Source organism: Dermacentor albipictus, chromosome 1 (assembly GCF_038994185.2).
Source record: "Dermacentor albipictus isolate Rhodes 1998 colony chromosome 1, USDA_Dalb.pri_finalv2, whole genome shotgun sequence".
In the NCBI taxonomy this organism is placed as follows: domain Eukaryota; kingdom Metazoa; phylum Arthropoda; class Arachnida; order Ixodida; family Ixodidae; genus Dermacentor; species Dermacentor albipictus.
This window is the reverse complement of record NC_091821.1, coordinates 82,522,581-82,530,710: the sequence shown is the minus strand read 5'-3', so window position 1 is coordinate 82,530,710 and position 8,130 is coordinate 82,522,581. Positions and strand designations below refer to the sequence as shown.

The window sequence follows — 8,130 nt, the reverse complement described above, 5'->3', positions numbered from 1 at the left end:
ACATCCCTCCCAAGTAACCACGGATATCCGTGGGACGTCCACCATAAGTCCCAACGTCCATCCATCCGGATATCCAACACGGACGTCCGTGGGACGTACAGGAGAAGTCCATATCCTGTTTGGATGTCCGAAGGACATCCCACCGGGATGTCCATGGGACATCCCATTTTGAACGTCCGCTGGCTGTCCATAAATAGGCATGCCCAGGATATACACTAGTATGTTATATATAAACTAGCATAAATATATTGCCGGAAATTTTAGTTTGTTCATATTATATTTGTTTATTTTTGTTCTCTATCGGACACAGTTCATTCTTTTTTCAAAGCAAAATAAATATATTTCCAACTTGATATCAATTCTGCCCACTTTAACATCGCAGTATTAAAATACGATTTTTTTTTATATCGGTGGGTCATACAAACAATTTGTAGTTTGCTTTAAAAAAATGCTTGTGGATGACTAGCAGAATATATAAGCGCCCATTTGAAGCCACTTATTCGACCTAGAGCCAAGCACTCAAGTTATCCCTCATTATGAAAAGTTCCTGATCATAGAGTTTTGGTCCTGACCTCCGAACATGTAGGTTCAGGTTTATCATTGAAACAGGAAGTAAAACACGTTGTTGGGCTAGTTGGTGCATTGTATTAAGAAAAAAACCAGCAAAAAAAAAAGACGGACACAGGAAACATACACAAGACAGGCCTCTTCCAGCCTCTTTCCTGTCTTCTCGTATGTTTCCTGTGTGCGCCTGTTTTTGGCTGGTTTCTTAAAACAGGAAGTTGTCTGCAGTGTTCAATTGTGCATACAATAATATCATTATAGGTAACAAAAACAAATCTCAAAGGCTACGCTTTTGGTGGCTGCGTGCGTTGAAAGCGATTACGAAAGCTATAATGCGACAGAGCCGCCATGCATTGACAGTAATCTCAAAGGCTATGTTTTTCTGGCGCCGACAGCTTTAGCAGAAACCAAAAACTCGAAAATAAGATACCGAATATTCCCAGAATAAGTAAATATTTCACTGTGTAATAATAGAATATTTTAAAAGCCTATTTATGTTTGCGTAGATGCACGTGGAAGTGTTACAACCTTGGCAAAGCAGAACGCTGCAGTCATCCAACCCAATCCAAGCTCTAGCCATCGTCGCCACGCCATTTTTCATTCTGCGATCGTTTTAAGGGCAGCGGAGCAGCGTTTGTCACCTTCCGTGCCTGCTGAAGTCTCCTACTCAGCTACCAAGGTATGACAGCTACATCGATTTCTTTTTTAATTCGTTTGGGTATTGAAATGTGTTTTCTTCACAGGTGCCAGGATGACTAGACTGCGGGAGAAGCCGCACGCGCGAAAAAGAGCGTCGCTGGAAACAAAGACGATATTCGAGGACTTCGGATCTCGCACCGGCAGCCAGCAGTCAATAGCTCGAGAATTCGCAAGTCTAGAACTGTGCAGTGGCGCGCATACCCCGCACGCATGCATTAACATGTGCGTTCGGGCTGTCCCTGCAAATATTTGTACGCCTTGTGATGCTGGTCGCTGCACCGAGGCGACATCGGAAGTTCAGGACGGTGGTTGTGACACTACGCGCACTAAGGACAATGTGCCTTGCTTCTCTGATGGATATACTCTACGTGACGCTTCGGATGGTTCACTTCGCTGTGAGAACGGAACAGGATCCCTTAGGAGAGGTGTACGCACAAGTCAATGCGGGTTTTCTGGTAAGCAGGACCCCGGAGTCTACATTTGCTTTAGCTACCGCGGACTCTTCATCGGCGCCCTTTGATTCTCCTGGCAAACAGCTTCTCCTGGCTAATGCGCTCATGATCAGAGCTGTAGCCGTCAGTAGCGGCAAGATCGCCTGCTGATCTCTACGAAAATAAAAAGCTCCTTTTAAAAAAGTGAAGAATATATTAGTTGTTTTTATCTACAAGTTTGTTTAATATCGTGAGAATATGGTCACTACGGCCACGGCGGGGACATTGTAAACGAGAGTACGCATTCGATGGTCAAGTGAGTTTTAATAATTGTAAGAACGCACTACGCCACGAGAAAGAGCTATTGTTTAAAGAAAGTGAAGAATATATTGATTGTTCTTCACTAATAGTTCGTTTAGCCACGTCAGAATGTGGAGACATTGGGAACGAGAGTACGCATTTGACGGCAAGTTGACTTACGAGAACGCACTACGTCGCGAATAACATTTAAGCTGCAATACCATTAAGCATGTCCGTGTGGCAGCCCGCGAATGACATTAAAGTTTAAGGCATTAGCCAGTTAATGTCATTTTTTGTGCCCGTGTCGCAGAGTGCTAGTGAAGTGATGTAGTCAAGATTAATTCCTTCATGTCATTTCTGTTGCTTTCGCTGCTTAATAATGCTAATTGATGTGTTTTTGCTCTTTCTTTTTATTCCATGCTGCAAACTCAAATGTCAAAGCAGGGTGGGCAATAAGTATTTTTGTTCTGCTGTTCTCTACCTTGTTGTTGTGCTATTGAAATTGCAAGTTTTCTTCTTTATCCGTGTATTTATTTGTTCTTTGAACAGTATGCATATATCTGCTTATTGGTCTTTTTATGTATATGTATAAGGTGACAATAAACGTTTAATTGTATTTGGAAGTTGGTGTAAGTTCATTTCTCGTTTATTTAAAACAAGAATGCATTCAAGCATTAGACCAATGTAATATATATAATGGTCCGGTGCTTGAATGTGTCCCGGCCACTATTGTCGCTTCAAGGCATGTGTATATCTGGAATATCCCCGGGAAGACACATCTAACACACACACACACACACACACACACACACACACACACACACACACACACACACACACACACACACACACACATATATATATATATATATATATATATATATATATATATATATATATATATATATATGAATGTCCCCTGAATGTCCATGCTGGATGTCCGCGTCGGACGTACTACGGATGCCAAAGCGATTACCTTTGGATTTCCCAGGGACGTCCCTCGGACGTACGTCGGACATTCATGGATATCCCACGGACATCCCGAATATCCAGAAAGGACGTCCGTCGGACGTCGCCCGGATATCCGTGGTTACTTGGGCTCCGGACAGCGGATGCAGTCCCCTGACCATCGGGATCTCCCTCCCCCGGCGGGGCGGTTTGTTACGTTTCGCCTACGACGCGCGGTAAAGCCAGCGCGGATGCAACGTACGCCGGAGCTTCGTTCCAAGCGGCGGACATTTTGGCCCGTTTGGAGCGGCCGCGAGCGCGCCCCGCCGAGCGCGTCCCGGCATGTTCAGTGCCACGTGTCTTTGTGTGTGCGTGTGTGTGTGTGTGCCCACGCTTGTCAAAGCGCGGCAGCCGGGGAGAGGAGCTCCCCCAGTGTGAAGCGAGGAGGTCTGACCGGCGCCGGCCCGTCTGATGCGTCACCTCCTTGTTCCAACGTGTCTCTCAGTCCGTCCGTCGCTGCCGTCACGGGGTGTCATCTCGTGACCTTCCCTCTTGCTCTCAACTCCGAGAGTATAAGAGCAGCTGCCCCCGGACGCCAGGAGAGAGGCTCCGATTTCTGCTGTTGAGTAACGTGCTCTCCCGTCTCTCTACTTCGGTCGACCTGACCGCCCGCTCTTTGCGATGCTAGAATAAACAAGTTGTTCTGTTAGCAGTCGCCTCATGCTTTGCTGGGACCTTCGGATGCTTCCAGTGTGCCCCAGGCCGCCAGGCCTACGCTACCCTTGGGGCTTGCGACCCAGTTGCAATAACGGGCGTCAGCACTGAGGTTCCAACAGCCGGTGCCATCGGTGCGGATCAAACAAGGCTCGTGCTCGCGCCGCTCGAAGTGGTTCTCGGTGTTCGCGCCGCATTGACTGATCGCTCGGCACGGGACGTCCGTCGTCAGCTGCCGCTCTGTTCTCGTAGCTGTTCCTCGTTTGGTTTCGTTGGCTCTGTTGCCCAGCTTGAGATTGTCGGAACTGCGTTGTTTGCGTCGTTATTGCTTTACGCCGCCTGGTGTCGAGCAGCGCTGCGCGGTCTATCAAATCAATGACGCTGCTGCAGGGCTGTGCAGCGAGAGGATTCGCCCAGGTGTCGTCTTCGATCCCGCTGAGTATCAGCGAAATTCTCTCTTCATTCGCAAGCGGGTAGGGAGACTTGTCCAGTAGAGCATTCTTAGAGTACATGTACTCCACTAGGGTCTCCGAATTGCGCAGTTTTCGCGAAGCTTGCAGGTCCAAGAACTCTTGCATTGTGAGTTTCCGGTCGAAACGAGAGGCAAGTGCTTCCTTCCAAAGGTCCCACGTTTCACAAGCCATACCGTAAGAACTGTGCCAGTCCTTTGCGGCACCTTGCAGCCGGGTTGCTGCCGTCGCGAGCGTCAGTGATGGGGACCAGTGGGCCAGCGCAGCAATGCGTTCCACCTGCGCAATCCACGTTTGGACATTTCGTTGTACATCACCGTCGTACTCGGGGATGGCGGACGCGGTATCGTTCGTAGACTGGATCAGCACGGGCGGAGCTGGCGCGGACATTCTCGTCAACGCTTCCGTCATCTGCAGCTGCGCGCGTGCGAACATGGCCACGATTTCAGTCATGCTTGGCGTACCTTCTGAAGCTGTGGCGGCGGTGTTCTCCGGCGAGGGCTGTGGAGGTGCGCCACGGTTGACTTCTGCAGGCCGTTGGTTCGCTGCCATAGCGGGGGCTTGGATCCCGTCGAAACGTTGGGAGCCCGTTTCGTCCCCAGCTTGCGCCTGCGTTGGCTTCAGTGCCGCCGTTGTGTCACTCGTATCGTGTGACCCGCGATTGCTGGGTTAGAAGCCGTCGCAGTTGGTCAACCTCTGCACGCAGACTCTCGATCGTAGCCGGCGCCTTGGAGTCCGCCTTTTCGTGGTCGTCGCCGTCAGCTTCGGTCTGGAGGCGAGTGTTGTCGTCTTGGAGACGGGTCACGAGATCGTCCTTGCGGCCGCTGCACGGAAGTCCACGCATTCTCAGCTCGTCAGTCAGCTGTTGCTTTTTCAGGGCGCTCAGAACTTCGCGGACAGTTGATTTCATCGGTGAATAGATGAACGTCGACTCCGAGCTCACCGATGGCGTTCTGCTGGGCTCCGTGGTGGCCGCTCGTTCTTCGTTCGGGAAAGACGCGTCTGCAGATCCTGTCGACTGCGCCATGACAGCAAAATGAAAAAGGCTGGATTCTTTCTCAAATGCAAACTGTTTATTATCTGCAGAGCGTCGGCGTGAAGCGTGCTGCTGCCTTCCTCGGCCGCGTCTCTCGTGCGTCTCTCCGGGCCGTCTCTCTGGCTCGGCTGACCTCCGGCTCTTCTCTCTCGCCTCGCTCGAACCCCCGTGTCTACTCGTGGGTCTCTTCTTACAGTCCCAGGAACTATGGCCGGGCATCGGTGCGATGAGTCTTTCCTCGTGTTTACTCAAGGGTCTCTCGCGGGGAGCAAAGTACCATCCGGGGCGCCTCGTGATCTACGGGATTGCGGCGGTGAGCACACTGCCTGACAGGTCGGCGTAAAATGCGTGACGGCTAAGTTACGAGAGTGCGCGCCGCTCACACAAACTACTGTTAGACGCACTGAAGAGGTCAAAATTATACATACTATATACATATTCGTATAGAGCTAACAATTCCTGCAAAATCTACCATCGCAGGTTTTCATTACACACTCACGCACACAGGCACGCACGCGCACAACACACACACCAAGAAGGAAACAGCGAAAAAAGAAAAAAAAAGAAGAAAGGAAAAGTATGGGGAACCGCGGTCGTCTTGTGTTGTCGCTTCTCACTCTCCCAGAATGAATGAAAACGTTCTTGGAAAGCAGGGACGGCCGATTCTCTTCGTCAACATCAGCTCCCACCAGCGAGGACGGGGCGAGGAAGCGAAGCGGGGCTTTCTTTGCTATCTATTTTTTCTTCGTCAGGCGCAACGCCGCCTGCTCGCGGGGGCGCAGGCACGGCGGCAGGGGCGCGAGTTCCCGCCAAATGCTAGCTCTGGATGCCAGCTCATTCCGCGTCTCGACAGCTTGGTAGACTAGTTGGCGTATTTCTATTATCATGCACTGCGCATATAAACGCGAACTACACAAGGTAACATGGACAAGGAGAGTGCAAGTCCTTTCCATGGAGTGGAGCCGCCGTGTCTCGCCGTTCAGGATATGCGTACTCGTAAGTGGCATTTTAATTTTACGTTGTGTAGTACATGACCACCTTTGTCAAATTAACAAGACTCGCTTTGTGTTGCGCAAATAGTTTTGCAACGTATGATGAACTCCTTGTTTTTGTGTTGTTTTTCTGGCAGGAAGAAAAAAAGATCTGTATATGAGAACGTATCAAGCGTTCGAGAGTTGGGACAAGGAAATGTGAGACGTACTTTCATGTATATATTTTTAATATTAATTTTACGTTTGTGAGCCCGGCGTAACTTCCTTAATTTTTTTCTAGGAAACACTGGAACGACACTGCTTAAATTGAAGCATGGTGTGCGAATGACCTGCTACGCTCAGAACTGTTATCGCCGTTCGGGGAGAAATCAGGTAAGACGCTTGTCTGGTTGTCATTGCGGAAAAGTCATAATTAATTCGAAGTCGCTTTTGTTCCCACAGATGAAAAAACAAAACTGTAAATACCCAGTACTGTACGATATACGCCTGGGACATTTTTTTTTTAATTTTGGGGTTTTACGTGCTAAAACCACTTTCTGATTATGAGGCACGCCGTAGTGGGGGACTTCGGAAATTTCGACCACCTGGGGTTCTTTAACGTGCACCTGAATCTAAGCACACGGGTTTTTCGCATTTCGCCCCCATCGAAATGCCGCCGCCGTGGCCGGGATTAGATCCCGCGACCTCGTGCTCAGCAGCTGGGGCATTGCAGGTAAGAATGGATTGTGTGTGGCACTTCTCCGCATATGGACTTGAGTAGATCTAGGAACATCAGACAAAAAGACACGTACGTGAAACACTGCGGACAACCGATATGTAAGTTGTTCCCCAATTGTTCTGTTGTCGCATTTTCATTGTTTACGTGTAAAACTTTGTCACTGCTGTCTCGACGTTGCGCAAACCTATATACTCTGATCTCGTACCATTTGCGTGCTACTTTGTTTGTGCAACCATGTATTGTCAAACTCATTGATCGCGCTGCCTGGATGTATATTTTTTGCAACTATATTCTGAGCCAAGTCAGTAAATTTATCGATTCTTCCTGTCATCATGTTTGCTTGGGCGCTTCTAAAGTGTGAATCACGTCGCAGAAGTTGTACGCACTAGTTTTCACTGGAAGTGCACAGTATGTGTCTATACATACATGTGCAACGAAGAAATAATAATTTTGTCTGTGGCTGTGCCAGGATCAGGAATTCTTGCACACAAATGTGAAAAAGTCCACTAAATCATCTGCATGGTTCACAGAGTTATTCATTACTATATTATTTGTATGTTCATTTGTTTCAGTTTGTATGAGCAATGTAACTATCCAAGCTTTACTCTCGACGGGGACAAAGAAATGCCGGGTGCTGTACCGTTCAGAGCTAACTAAGAACATAGGAACGGCTGAAAAAGAGCCTCCCAGGCACTATGCGAAATTCTCACAGCAGACCAGCACTGTCCTTTATCTGTATCATACTATTTCAGTGGAGAAAGACTGCTTGCAAATTGTTAACACTGCAGCACGAATATTAATGTATTTTATGATTGCAAAATAAACACGTAAAAGAGAAAACATTCCGTTCACGTGTTTCTTTTGTTGCGTGTTACATATTTATACTAACGAGTACAGATAATAATTAGTGGTGTTTAATTATGTTTTACATGTTAATTATACGCGCATGCCGCGTATATTAATTGTCAGCGCGAGTTAAACGCCTCTAATAAACTGTATATCGTTGAGCTGAAAACGCAACATGCAGCAAAAAAAGAAAAGCCTGATGTGGTTTTTTTAATATAATAAAAAAAAACACACACACGCCTGCACCCAGCCAATGGCCAACGGCAAACCGGTGCTTACGAAATGTTGGGTCGTAGTCGGCCCGCGCGCAGTGTGCACTCGGCCACGTCGGCTACAGTGGTCGGGCCCCAAGTCACTTGCCGATGGTCGCTAAACGTGAGACCAGTGTGTCAATCCCCGATGCCGGTCCCCC

At 48.4% G+C, this 8,130-nt stretch overlaps 2 long non-coding RNA genes across 2 annotated transcripts; both read left to right on the top strand.

Moving 5' to 3' along the window:
- Positions 1 to 1,176: 1,176 nt before the first annotated feature.
- LOC135907472 (uncharacterized) lies at positions 1,177 to 2,610 on the top strand. The gene is made up of 2 exons (XR_010566010.2): positions 1,177 to 1,243; positions 1,308 to 2,610. It is a non-coding gene; the product is annotated as an uncharacterized lncRNA (long non-coding RNA).
- A 3,434-nt stretch (positions 2,611 to 6,044) lies between these two features.
- Positions 6,045 to 7,561, top strand: LOC135907471 (uncharacterized). The gene is made up of 4 exons (XR_010566009.1): positions 6,045 to 6,158; positions 6,292 to 6,352; positions 6,435 to 6,526; positions 7,445 to 7,561. It is a non-coding gene; the product is annotated as an uncharacterized lncRNA (long non-coding RNA).
- Positions 7,562 to 8,130: the final 569 nt, after the last annotated feature.